Raw genomic sequence first — 14,554 nt, forward strand, 5'->3', positions numbered from 1 at the left:
GGAGGTTCTTCTCACGCTAAGGACGTCTGTCCTGTGAAAGAAGATACCAGAAAGTTTGAATGCGCCAATTGGAAGGGCCCTCATAAAGCTAACTTTTGGGAATGCCCTTCACGCAAAAGAGTCATTGAGGCTCGTGCCAGGCAGATGAAAGATAATATCCGTTACGATAACGGTCGTTTCCGGAATTTGCCTGGTAGAGTATCGAACAATGCTCATTTTTCAGTTAACGATCGCTTGATTAGGAATCATACCCACCAAGAAGATCATTATCATGCTCATTCACAAACTAATTTTAACCCGTCGGGTAGCCGTTCGAATCTTTCAATTTCGAATGTATCTACCCACGGAAAATCCTTTGCCGATATTGTAGCAGGTAATTTGAACTCCTCCCCTGTTCGTTCCATGAGTACCCATTCTACTTTGAAACAAATTGAAAAAAAAAACCCTACCGCCACAGGTAACTCCTACTCAGCTTCTTCGTCTACCGAAAATTCCAATGGGAAATCTTCAGATGTACCACTTAAAGTGATATGTCTGCCACTGATTTTAATTTTCTAACTGAACAATTGAATCTAATGATTGATACAATGTTCAAAGCCACCACTATGACTGAAGCAGTCCAAGTAGGTGTAAAATTTACAAATCAAATTGTTATTGGATTACGTTTTTCTAATAGATCCAAATAATAATTTAAATATTTTAAATTGGAATGCTCGTTCTCTGAATGGTAAAGAGGACGAGCTGTTTAATTTTCTTACAGCTAATAACGTGCATATAGCAGTTATTACCGAAACATATTTAAAACCTGGATCCAAACTAAAAAAAGATCCTAACTTTTTTGTTTATCGTAATGATCGACTTGATGGGGCATGTGGGGGAGTTGCAATCATCATTCATAGGCGTATAAAACATCAACTGTTTTTGTTGCTGACGATATGGACCTCTGTGAGTTTTCGGATCTTCTTTAGCAAACCCAGCGTTGGTGTGTGAATGCTTTAAGCTGAAATGTTTTATTATGTGATAATTACATTTACTTTAAGTGTTTTTAATGTGTTAGACTTACAAATTTTAATCCTCTTCACGTGTAAAGTCCACTGTGTCAGTCTTATGGAATCGATTTTCTGCATGTAATCTATTTCACATAAATGTTCATTTTAGCTAATTCATAGACGTATAAATTCATGTTTTTACTTACGATTAGGATACAAATTCAGTAAAGATTTTAACTAATATGTACTAATAAGATATAAGTTTTGATTTGCACATGTGATATCAGTTACTACTTTCTTTTCTGTTTTCTTTCTCAATGTCAATGTCAGTTGTCTCATCATTGTAATTTGTCCTGTCAATGTCAGTCGTCCTGTCAGAATTTGTGATCGGTTCAAGGCCAGTATACACCGAGTGACCGTCGCTAACATTCCCCGACCCGTATTGCTGGGAGGTCTGTCCAGCTATATCGCTTCTTTGCACCTCGACCACCGCCAAGTTTGTTACTGGTCGTTGAAGCACCTTACTGTTGATTTGGACGTCAGCGACACGAATCCTGCCGTCTTTGCCAGGGTATGTTCTCACGACCTTTCCTCTAACCCAACTGTTCCGCATACCTCCATCTACCACAATCACCAGATCGCCAGGCTTTATAGGTGGAGAGTCCTCGAACCACTTCGTGCGACCCCTTATCTGCGGCAAGTATTCTTTTATCCACCTAGACCAGAAAAGATCTAGAAGATGTTGCGCATGTCCCCAATTAGTTTTGAGCGCAACGGTTGACGTTACCGGAAGCTTAGCAGGCTGCACCACACCGCTGGAACTTAGCATCAAAAAATGATTCGGTGTGAGTGCTTCATCTTCTTCTGAATCGAGCGCGACGTGTGTCAACGGCCTAGAATTTACGATGGCTTCTACTTCGGCTAATACCGTCCCAAACGTTTCCTCATCTGGATTTCTGCTCTTCGAGAGTACTTCTAAACCCGTCTTCACAGAGCGGACTAATCTCTCCCACGATCCACCCATGTGTGGGGCAGCAGGAGGGTTGAGGATCCACTGAGTGTTGATATTCGTGAAAGTTTCCGCTAATTTCTGATTGATGCTAGTCATTTCTTGGGCTAACTCCTTCCTTGCTCCATGAAAATTAGTCCCCTGATCGCTGTAGATCCTTCGTGGTGATCCTCTTCTTGCGATGAATCTTCGTACGGCCATTTTGCAGGACTCTGTCGACAGACTGCTAGCGACTTCCAGATGAACCGCTCTTACTGTTTGACAAACAAATAATGCTACCCATCTTTTCACATTACTTCGGCCGATTCTTATGAAGAACGGTCCACAATAATCCACCCCGACGAACGAGAAAGGACGTACGTACGGAGTTATGCGAGAATCTGGAAGGGGTGCCATTCTCGGTGGCTGAGGAGCTGCTTTGTAGACTGTGCACCAGCTGCATTTCCGTATTTGCTTACGAACTTCTGTGCGCAGATTCGAAATGTGAAATCTTTGGCGAATTTCATTGACTATCGTCTCTACATTACAGTGTCCGTACTGACGGTGGTACCAATCCAGGATTAGGCCAGTTACATGGTGATTCTTTGGCAGCACTATCGGGAACCTTGCATCGTAAGACACGTAGTGAGCGTTTCCAATTCGCCCATCCTGCCTGATCACTCCTGATTCTCCGATGAACGGTGATAGTTTCCGCAGTGGGCTTGTCTTTTCTAATTTTGCTGAGTTCGACTGTAGTTGTTGTTTTTCGAGGACAATTAGTTCATCAGGATATGCTTCCTCTTGAACAGATCGCCAAAGGAAAGCCTCAGCCCGTTGTAGTTCCTTCTGCGACAAAACGATACTTAGCTCAGCAACTTTACCACGAGCCATGTTCCTTATGTTACTGACGTATCTAAGCAGAAATGCTGTGGTCCTAAGTAACCTCTCCCATTTGGAAAATCTGATGTATTTAATTAGAGGTTCAGAAGCTTTCCGATGGTGGACATGCAACGGGCGTAGTTCTTCAACAGTGTCTCTTAAGGGAAGAATTTTCTTCGGCCACTCCGATTCATCCTGGTACAAAAATTCTGGTCCAATGAACCATCGGCTATTGGCGGCGAAGTTTGGTGCTTTTACCCACTTCGTAGCTTCATCAGCTACGTTCATACGCGTTGGAACCCATCGCCACTCCGATACGCAGGTCGCATCCAGGATCTCGCTGACTCTAACCGCCACAAATTGACGATATTTTCGTAGGTCTGATTTTATCCAAGACAATACCGTACTAGAATCACTCCAAATAACTCGACGACGAATTGGAAGAGTGTGGTTTTCTTGAATCGACTTTACCAATCTGCTTCCTATGACCGCTGCTTGCAGTTCCAACCGTGGGATTGATAAGGGTTTTAACGGAGCGACTTTAGATTTAGCTGATACGAGTGCGCAGCGCACTTGTCCTCGATCGACTATACGAAAATAGCCAACACAAGCAAAAGCTTCTTCGCTAGCATCTACGAACACATGAAGCTCCAAAGTGTCCAAACTCTTATTTGAATAATTCAAAAAGTAGCACCGCGGAATCGTTATTTGGTCCACTTCTTTGAATACGTTTAGCCAACGGCACCAACGAAGAAAGATTTCTTCGGGAATTTTTTCGTCCCAGCCGATGTTGGATCTCCAAATGTCTTGGATGATACACTTTCCTTGTACAACAAGAGCAGACAATAGCCCGAGTGGGTCAAACAGGCTCATTACAGCCTTCAAAACTTCACGTTTCGTCGGAGCAATCCTACCTTCCATGATCTGCGCGATACTATCTCGAAACCGTGTAGAAAAGGTAAATACATCTTCCGTTGGCTGCCACAGCATCCCAAGGATCCGCTCAGCGTCTGTTGATTTATCAGCCGCAATGCTTTTCGTGTCGACTGAAGTTTTTCCTTCCCCGACCTGTCTGACGACCTCTGTTGAATTTGACAGCCAGTTTCGAATTTCAAAACCGGCTTTTGCATGAACCTCCTTCACTGACGTTGCTATCTTTGTCGCTTCTTCTACGGAATCCATGCTATCTAGATAATCGTCAACATAGTGGTTGAATATTATGGCGTCCGTTGCTTCTGGAAATTCGTTCTTCAATTCTTCCGCATTGCGATTTTTAATATACTGTGCGGAACACGGTGAGCATGTCGAACCAAACGTGGCAGCGTTCATGACATAGGTGTGCATGTCGGTTGATGGATGATCCCGCCATAGAAAGAGCTGACTTTGACGATCTTCAGGGCGTATCAAAAGTTGGTGAAACATTTCCCTGATGTCACCTGTCACCGCTATTTGACGCTGCCGGAAACGCTGCAAAACTGCAGGCAAGGACGTGAGCAGGTCCGGTCCCTTAAGCAGCATAGAGTTAAACGACACTCCATCCACCTTCGCTGCCGCATCCCAAACCAAGCGAATCTTCCCTGGCTTGTTTGGATTTAAGACGATACCAAGTGGGAGATACCAGATCCTACGAGGATCGAAACTCAGCAATTCTTCCTTTGATACCAGACGAGCATATCCCTTGGAAATATAAGAAGCTAACTGTTGTCTGACGTTGTCGTAAAGTTCCGGTGATTTCTGCAGTCTCCGCTCGAGGCACTTGAGACGTCGCTCCGCCATTGGTCTGCTGTCCGGAAACTCAAAATAATCGTAGCGCCATAGTAAACCGGTTTCGAATCGTCCTGAAGATGTACGAATCGTAGTTCGTTCCATAATTTCTCGAGCGTGAAGGTCATCAGCTGATTCAACCAGGGGTGCAGGCATTACACCGGTGTTTTCTATCGAGAAGAATTCCTTTACCGCATCGTGAAGTTCCATATCTTTGAAACCAGAGCAGATGTGTAAAAGACGGTGTTGATATGGTTCGTGTAAGTTTTCGACCGTTCCATATATCGTCCAGCCCAGCTTAGTTTTGGTCGCTACAGGTTCTGATGGTCTACCAGCACGCATCTTCAATGTGACTAGTAGTTCAGTATTTTCCAGACCAATCAGAATTCTAGGTGAGGTTCCACCATAGCTTTCTACCGGTATTCCTTGTAGATATGGGAATTGTTGAACAAGTTCATCAAATTTCAGCGACTGAGTGGGCAAATCCAAACTCTCAACAGTATGTACTCGCTGTAAGGAATAGCGCTTATTGATACCCTTTCCAGAAATTTCTAACGGGATTACTCTTGACTCCGATTCAGTCCGAGTTACATTGCTTGTCCATTGTAAACAAAGTGGTTCTACATCTCCTTTAACTCCGAGTTGATCTGCAACTTCCTTCTCCACTAGGGTGAATTCTGAACCATCGTCGAGAAAAGCTAAGACGTCGATTGAAGAATACTTGCTATGCAACGTTACGGGAAGGATGCGAAAAAGAGTAGATCGCTGCTTCCGCCGATGGGTATTCAGCTTTCCAGTAGCAGGTTCACTTGGTCCCGGCAGCTGTCGGGATGTTGTTGCGTTATCCTCGGGTTTACCAGGATGTAACAGCGTGTGATGTCGCAACTCGCATCCTTCTATGCCACAACCCGATGCCTTGCATGGCCACTTACCATGGGAAGTTAAACACCGTCTGCAGAGATGGAGCTGTTGCACCAACTTCCAACGTTCATCGATGTTCCGGCCTTTGAAGACGTTGCAATCTCTAACTTTATGGCCGATTCTCTGGCATACATTACACGGTCGTTGCTGTTCTGGCTGTCTCTCTTTGGATGTTCCTGTTGGGCGCTGAAGTTCGTGACTTTTGTGTTTCTTCTCCAACTCTTCAACATGTGCGTTGATAAAGCCCTTCTCTCTTCCCTTTTGCTTGTCTGGTTTTACGCTTGCTTCCGTGCTGAAGGTAACATTACTGGCAGCCGACGCTATCACGGCCATATAATCGCTGAAAGCTCGAAGATCTGCTTGAGCAATTTGTCGTTGATAAAGCGCCCAGTCTAGCTTGATATCAGCAGGTAGTTTGCCGACCAATTCTTGCAATAGAGTAGGGTTCGCCAAGTGGTTCTCCATGTTCATGGCTATTAAATGTCCACACAAGTTCTGAACGGCAAGTCCAAAACCTATTACACTCTCTAATTTATCGGCTTTCGGAGGCGGTGTAGCACGAACTCTGTTGATAAGACTATTAACCACCTGTTCAGGCCGACCATACAACATCTGTAATGTTGCTATGATTTGTGGTACCGAAGACGGATGCAGAAGTTGACAGCCAACAGCATTGAGGGCATTACCTTTTAGACAACGCTGTAGCCGCATCAAATTTTCAGCGTCAGTGTAGCCACACATTTCGGTTGAGGTGGTGTAACTACTATAAAACAAAGGCCAATCCACTGGATTACCATCGAAAATGGGGAGATCCTTCGGTACCACGTGACGAGCAGCGAGTTGCTGCGCATTTGGCCCTATATGGACCACTGCAGGCACGGAAGAAGAAGTTGTTGCTTGTGACGACATAATTGGATTTGAACAACTTGAAACGAACGTAATCGGCGGACGTAAAATCGAACTCGAAATCGGTGGATAACCAAGCGAACTAGTGGTTGATAAGGAACCCGGGGTAGGTCGATTTATGCTTATATTAGATACAGCAGAGGCATTCGGCGTCGAATGATGTTCCGGATGTTCCAAATCAACCGGTTGAGTTTGGTTGAAAGGGAAGGAAACTTGGGTTGGATTTAACATACCTTCACGTGCCACATTAGTAGCAAACCTGGTTGTCTGACCTGCACACCTTTCCACCATTGTTGAACCAATAGATTGGCGGCTGTACGGCTGCATATTCTGACGACGACGGACATCTTCGTCGGCTGGTTGCTCCGCTGACTGTAGACGTAGTCGATCTAACTCACACTGCAGCTCTCGTACCTTCTGTTCGAGTTCATTGGCACGAGTTCTGGAGTCCCATGATATTCTGGGTGATGCTCTAGCCATTTCCATTTGCTTGGATGTGGGCGGTGATATCACATTGAGGGAATTAACGGGAACGTGTGACGGAAAACAATCCTCCTCCAGATGACCAATAGGGCCGCATACCGAACTCGGCGTTACAAACGTCTCAGTCGGATTCGCAGCTGCGACACGGAAACTAACGGTTCTTTGGTCGATGCCGAGCGGTTGGAGAGACGTCGACGTAGGATTCAATGAAACTTGAGCGCATACCGTCTGGTTCCTAGATTTAGTAGCGACTTGTGCTAGCGAGACTTGATTGTTGAATTGACTTGTGCTAGTTTGAACGTTGTCGGCCGCTTGCTGTAGTTTCTTTCGGTACGGTTCCAGTTCGCGACGTCGAGGAAGTTGGGGCTTTTTGTTGCCCGGAACTTGTCGAGACCGCCTCTGTCTGGGATTCCAACCACCGACGAACTGAGCTAGATGCACTACGTAGGCTTCCGAAGCTCTTCACACTGCCACTTTCATCTTCATTTAACTCGTTTTGCAGAAGATTGTACTTCTTCTTAATGAACTCCAATTCGCGCTCCAACTTCTGTTTCATATTATTGGTCCGTATCTCGATCTCCTGTTGAAGTGCTTTCTCCCTCAATTCTCTAGCATGATCCACAGCTTCCTGCATCAACTTCTCCTGTGCATTTTGCTCCTCCGCTAAGCGTTGCATCTGCAACTGGATGTTCGCTAAACGAGACGATGATGATCTGCTTGATCGAGATGAGCGGGACGAATCAATTTTTGCTGCATTGTTTTGTTCTTTCATACAGTGGCCGCAACTGAAACTGCGATCCTTGATTCCCTCATCAACTTTCGCGCAGGAAAAATGATACCATCTCTCACATACATCGCACTGTACCATATATCGCTCAGCGGCGTCAGGACGATTGCAGCCGGGGCAACTAGCTTCTGTGGCTGCTTCTTCCTCCGAGAGTTCTCTAACGATGCTCAATCGTTCCGGTCGTGGCCTGAGAGTAGGCATTCTGCTGGGTAGCCTTGGAACTATCCAACTAACCTCAAATTGGTTGGATAAAATTTCTTAAAGTTTTGTTGCTGACGATATGGACCTCTGTGAGTTTTCGGATCTTCTTTAGCAAACCCAGCGTTGGTGTGTGAATGCTTTAAGCTGAAATGTTTTATTATGTGATAATTACATTAACTTTAAGTGTTTTTAATGTGTTAGACTTACAAATTTTAATCCTCTTCACGTGTAAAGTCCACTGTGTCAGTCTTATGGAATCGATTTTCTGCATGTAATCTATTTCACATAAATGTTCATTTTAGCTAATTCATAGACGTATAAATTCATGTTTTTACTTACGATTAGGATACAAATTCAGTAAAGATTTTAACTAATATGTACTAATAAGATATAAGTTTTGATTTGCACATGTGATATCAGTTACTACTTTCTTTTCTGTTTTCTTTCTCAATGTCAATGTCAGTTGTCTCATCATTGTAATTTGTCCTGTCAATGTCAGTCGTCCTGTCAGAATTTGTGATCGGTTCAAGGCCAGTATACACCGAGTGACCGTCGCTAACAGTTTTCGTCATTTGAAACTAAAGTTTTTGAAACTTTAGATGTTTCTGTTGAAACACAGCTTGGTAAATATACTTTCATAGCTGCCTATTTGCCTTTTTCAATGCTCTGGGTAGCAAGTTAATTTGATCCAAACTGACTTGCGAAAATTGACTCGCAATAAGTCAAAATTTTTTGTCATTGGTGACTTTAATGCCAAACATCGGTCATGGAATTATTCTCAAAGTAATTCCAACGGCAGAATTTTATTTGATGAGTGCTCTTCAGGATATTTCTCAATTCAATACCCTGATAGCCCTACATGTTTTTCCTCTTCTAGAAATCCATCTACGATTGACTTGGTCTTAACCGTCTCTAGTCATCTTTGTAGCCAACTGATTACTCATGCTGATTTTGATTCTGATCATGTGCCTGTTACATTTCAAACATCCCATGAAGCGATTCTCAATCCTATCAGCTCTACTTTTAATTATTTACGAGCCGACTGGAATATATATGAAACGTATGTTGACTCTAATCTTGATGTTAACATTTCTTTAGAAACTAAACTTGATATTGACAATGCTCTTGAAACTTTAACAAATTCCATTGTTGAAGCCAAGAGCATTGCAATTCCAAAATGTGAAGTAAAATTTGAATCCGTGATTATTGAACATGATCTTAAACTCTTGATCCGTTTTAAAAACGTGAGAAGAAGGCAATTTCAACGCACTCGCGATCCTGCTATGAAAATTATATGGCAGGATTTGCAGAAAGAAATCAAGAAACGTTTTGCAGATTTAAGAAACAAAAATTTTGAAAATAAAATTTCTCAATTGGACCCTGGCTCTTAGCCCTTTTGGAAATTATCTAAAATCTTGAAAAAACCTCAGAAGCCTATACCGGCATTGAAAGAGGAAAACAAATTATTACTAACTAATTGCGAAAAAGCTCAAAAACTTGCTATGCAGTTTGAAAGTGCGCACAATTTCAATTTAGGACTTACTAGTCCAATTGAAAATCAAGTTACTCAGGACTTCGAAAATATTCTCAATCAAGAGAACGTTTTCGAAAATGCCTGGGAGACTGATTTGGAAGAAGTGAGAACCATTATTAAAAAAAAATCAAAAATATGAAAGCTCCTGGCGATGATGGAAATGTCTACATCCTCATCAAGAAACTTCCAGAAAGTAGCTTATCATTTCTAGTTGATATATTTAACAAATGTTTTCAATTAGCATATTTTCCTGACAAATGGAAAAATGCTAAGGTTGTTCCAATTTTAAAACCAGACAAAAATCCTGCAGAAGCTTCTAGCTATCGTCCAATCAGTTTGCTTTCCTCCATCAGTAAACTTTTTGAAAAGGTTATTTTGAACAGAATGATGGCCCACATCAACGAAAATTCAATTTTTGCCAATGAACAGTTCGGATTCCGCCATGGACATTCGACCACTCATCAACTTTTACGTGTAACAAATTTGATCCGTTCCAACAAATCTGAAGGCTATTCTACTGGTCTTGCTCTTCTAGACATAGAAAAAGCATTCGACAGTGTTTGGCATGAAGGTTTGATTGTAAAATTAAAAAACTTTAATTTTCCAACATACATTGTTAGAATAATTCAAAGTTATCTGTCAAATCGTACACTTCAGGTTAATTATCAGAACTCCAGATCTGAAAGACTTCCTGTAAGAGCTGGTGTTCCTCAAGGCAGCATTTTGGGACCAATATTATACAATATTTTCACATCAGACTTACCTGAGTTACCTCAGGGATGTCAAAAATCTTTGTTTGCGGATGACACAGGCCTCTCCGCCAAAGGACGAAGCCGGCGTGTCATCTGTAGTCGATTGCAAAAAAGTTTGGATATGAAGTATGAAGTTGCAAAAATGGAAGATTTCTCCTAATGCTTCCAAAACTCAACTAATAATATTCCCACATAAACCAAAAGCTCTTTATTTGAAACCTTCAAGTAGACATGTTGTCACGATGAGAGGGGTTCCAATAAATTGGTCAGATGAAGTTAGATATCTAGGGCTCATGCTAGATAAAAATTTAACTTTTAAAAATCACATTGAGGGCATTCAAGCCAAATGTAATAAAAATGTAAAATGTCTCTATCCACTTATTAATAGAAAATCGAAACTTTGTCTTAAGAACAAGCTTTTGATATTCAATCAAATTTTCAAATACCAGGAAGAAAGCTCTGCAGAGAATTCAAAATAAAATTTTGTAAATGATTCTGAAACTTCCTCCCTGGTATAGTACCAATGAGTTACATAGAATATCCAATGTTCCAACATTGGAACAAATGTCAAATAAAATAATTAATAATTTCAGGCAAAAATCGTTGCAATCGATTCATGCGTTATATGTTTAGGTTAAGTTAGGTTAAGTTTATTCAAAACGTTTTTTTTTTCTCTTACAAGCAGGTGAAATCAACTCACCTGTAAAAAATCTGAACTGCTACGGCAAATGAAATGTAATATGTTGTTAACAAAATGTTAATAAAATCTTAGATTTGTTTTACCAAATAAGGATGATAGTGTTGTCTAATAACACTGAACACCTAGATATAAGAAATAATGAATGTAATGTTTGAATTATTAGTATCATAATAAAGAAATAAAAAAAAAAACCTATATCGAAGAAAACTAAGATTTTAGAAAACCACGTTTGAAAATACGAGCTGACGTAACTTTTAGCAAGGAGGTCCTGAGGTAAAAAAAAGACACCGACACGTTTATGCTTCCAGTGGACGATTTGCCCTTTGAAGAAAGCAGCACCACACTAGACAACGGACTACCGAAAAGTATTTCAGACTGAAGCAGGAATCGAAACCACACTCCTTGACTCGATGTGGCTAAATGCTTGGTAACACTAACCGCACGGCCTCGAAGTCCACTAGGTTTTTCAGTTAGGTGAATATCGTTATAATATGATGTCAAATCTGATACCTTCAGAATTCTTCTTGAATGGGTTACAATCATTATTAGATATATTTTCGAAAATGCAATTCAAATTTTCAAAAATAATTGTTTTGCGCACGTATTTTGCATGATGTTCATTTTACCACCAACAGCTGTTCATTTTACCCACAAAGTGCAGGTAAAATGAACATTTGCATCGGTTTTTGCTAGCGATCCGGACATATGGTATAGTATAATACGGACCTCTTAATTTTCAACGAGCACTTGGGTTATTCCAAAGCTCCACCACGTAAAAGTGCCCTCGACTTAGTAGAAAATAATAGAAGTTGCAATATTGATTGTTGAAGCCTTTGTTTCTGTTGTGGTTAAGAAAAATCTTCGAAACATTCCAATAAATACGGTAGACCATAATAAGAACTATCGATAAATAAGCTACTTGGAATTCTTCAATATTCTGTGTTTTTACTGTGTCCGTTTCAAGCTCGATGGAATGTGCAGTTTCTTCAATGATGTTTCGAAACTCGATGCTATTTGTTTCAGTTTCCCATACAAGTTTACTTCTCTAACCTGTTATTTCAATGGGTGTTTGGCCATATGGCCGATTGGGTCGTTTGGCCGAATGCCGTTTGGCCGAATTACGAACAAAAAAATAATCAATTTTCTTCAACGCTGATGTGTAGGATTCATAAGTTTGTCCCAATAACTGATCTTCCAGTTAATTTGTTGATCTCTATGATGTGGTGGGATGTCATGTTTGTTACTATGTAAGTGCTCCGAGAGAATAATTAAAACTATCCGTTCATTCAGGACAAAGTTGTTAACTACGGTCAACATTCCGAGCTCATGGTTGGTTTGTCTCTGGGCTACCAACGGTGTGCTAGGGTTGGAAATATTTTTGATAATTTCATAAGAAATTTTTCCTTCTTTTAAACATAGGCTATTCTTTTAACTCGTACTGGTTGCATTTCTGTTGGCAATAATTTAGCTTATATTTTAATTGGGAATTTTACCTTCTTCAAATCATCGGAAGTTCTTTATAGTTATACTAATATAACAATTATTTGCATTACACTAGCTTAAATTTTCATAAGAGATTTTTCCTTCTCTTGATCATTATTTTTTTTTATTTTTTTTTTATTTAGTTGATGTTACATTAATTAATTTGATAAAACCTCGTTAACGATGTTGGCCAATTTACTCGGTCCATGGCTGTGTCTCTCCAACCTCGATTTTGGCCCACGTTCTCCAGATCTTGTTGCATCTGATCAAGCCACCTCGCTCGCTGTGCTCCCCGCCTTCTTGTGCCAACCGGATTCGACGCGAACATCATCTTTGTAGGTTTGTTGTCCGGGAGCCTTGCAACATACCCTGCCCAGCGCACCCTTCCAGCTTTCGCAACCTTTTGGATACTGGGTTCGTCGTAGAGCCTAGCGAGCACGTGGTTCATTTTCCGCCGCCACACACCGTTCTCCTGCACTCCGCCAAAGATCGTCCTAAGCACCCTTCGTTCGAACACCCCAAGTGCTTGCAGGACCTCTTTCAGCATGGTCCATGCTTCATGTCCATAGACGACCACCGGTTTTATAAGCGTTTTGTATATGGAACATTTGGTGCGGGAGTGAATCTTTCTCGACCGCAGCTTCTTCTGGAGCCCATAGTAGGTGCGACTTCCGCTGATGATTCGTCTCCGTATTTCATGGTTAACGTTGTTATCAGCCGTTAACAAGGATCCGAGGTAGGCGAACTCATCAACCACCTCAAAAGTATCCCCGTCTATCGTAACACTGCTTCCCAGGCAGGCTTTGTCGCGCTCGGTTCCGCCTATCAGCATGTACTTTGTTTTTGACGCATTCATCACCAGGCCGACTTTTGTCGCTTCACGTTTCAGTCGGATGTACATGTCTGCCACCGTTCCAAATGTTCAGCTGACAATATCCATATCATCCGCGAAGCAAACAAATTGACTGGATCTTGTGAAAATCGTACCTCGGTTATTGAACCCGGCTCTCCGCATGACACCTTCTAGCACGATGTTGAACAGCAGGCACGAAAGTCCATCACCCTGTCGAAGTCCCCGACGGGATTCAAACGAACTGGAGTGTTCACCCGCAATCCTCACGCTATTCTGCACACCGTCTATCGTTGCTCCTGTTAGTCTTGTGAGCTTCCCGGGAAAGCTGTAGTCGTCCAGGATTTTCCATAGCTCTTCGCATCATCATTCTTTTGATCATAGACTGTTCTTTTATATTTTAATATGTTTTAATGTTATTGGAATTAAAGCTTCTAATGCGTTCAAAGAGAGTCTAAAAATTACACCGAACGTCTCGGTAAACACTTACGTTAAAGAAGCTCACTACCCAGACAACCAGAATGTACGTATAATCAAATCACCTTTTGCGTTATGCGATGCTTATATGTGCAATGTTTCACGTATAAGATGTCGCGAAAAGGCCTTATACGTACAAAAGTGGAGGAGATATACGTGCATATTTTATATGATGAAACATAACATGCAATGCGAGTGTGTACGTTTCCTTGCGAATTAGTCTGTACTCTTTTGCGACTTAATATATGATAACAAAATTTATTTGACAGCTGCTACGGATTCATCCGACTTACTTTGTACAAGTATACGGGACGAAATGGAATGAACATATGAACTCAGAAAATAGCGTTTTATGCGAGGAAATTCATCGATCAAACGATTTCATCCATCGTGTAGTGCGGGAGTGATGCAGTTTGTACAAATATGCGACTTTGTTCGTATACTGCTATGCAACTTCTGGTTGTCTGGGTAGTTCTCCGTTGTGAAAAGAAGAAGCCAAACGTGTGGTTACTAGAAATCAATTGATTTGCTTAGTACTATCAGAATGATTGAATCAAATTGATGCTATAGAAAGACGAATAAATCGTAAACCGTACTATTAACTGTCAAAAGCTGACTACAAACGCAATGTGAAAACCCATGCTGGTAGCTATTACCACTAGCAGAGAAGTGAATAATTGTTTACATTATGGGATGTTCTTCTTTCAGCGTTGACTGTTCCTTGAACTAACACTAAAGAGCTGAATATTGATTATGATTTATCCTTATTTAAAAATAAATTGTTCTTTGTAAATCAGCTTTTAAATTCATTACAAATGCATGCAGGTCACTATTGTTTTCA

The 14,554-nt window shown here is 41.4% G+C and overlaps 2 long non-coding RNA genes across 2 annotated transcripts; both read right to left on the reverse strand.

Moving 5' to 3' along the window:
- Positions 1 to 925: 925 nt before the first annotated feature.
- LOC110675545 lies at positions 926 to 1,490 on the reverse strand. Its single transcript, XR_002499585.1, has 3 exons — positions 1,196 to 1,490; positions 1,064 to 1,132; positions 926 to 1,000 (listed from the first exon to the last, which is right to left on the reverse strand). It is a non-coding gene; the product is annotated as an uncharacterized LOC110675545 (long non-coding RNA).
- Positions 1,491 to 7,852: 6,362 nt separating this feature from the next.
- LOC110675546 lies at positions 7,853 to 8,465 on the reverse strand. The gene is made up of 3 exons (XR_002499586.1): positions 8,258 to 8,465; positions 8,126 to 8,194; positions 7,853 to 8,062 (listed from the first exon to the last, which is right to left on the reverse strand). It is a non-coding gene; the product is annotated as an uncharacterized LOC110675546 (long non-coding RNA).
- Positions 8,466 to 14,554: the final 6,089 nt, after the last annotated feature.

Source organism: Aedes aegypti, chromosome 2 (assembly GCF_002204515.2).
Source record: "Aedes aegypti strain LVP_AGWG chromosome 2, AaegL5.0 Primary Assembly, whole genome shotgun sequence".
In the NCBI taxonomy this organism is placed as follows: domain Eukaryota; kingdom Metazoa; phylum Arthropoda; class Insecta; order Diptera; family Culicidae; genus Aedes; species Aedes aegypti.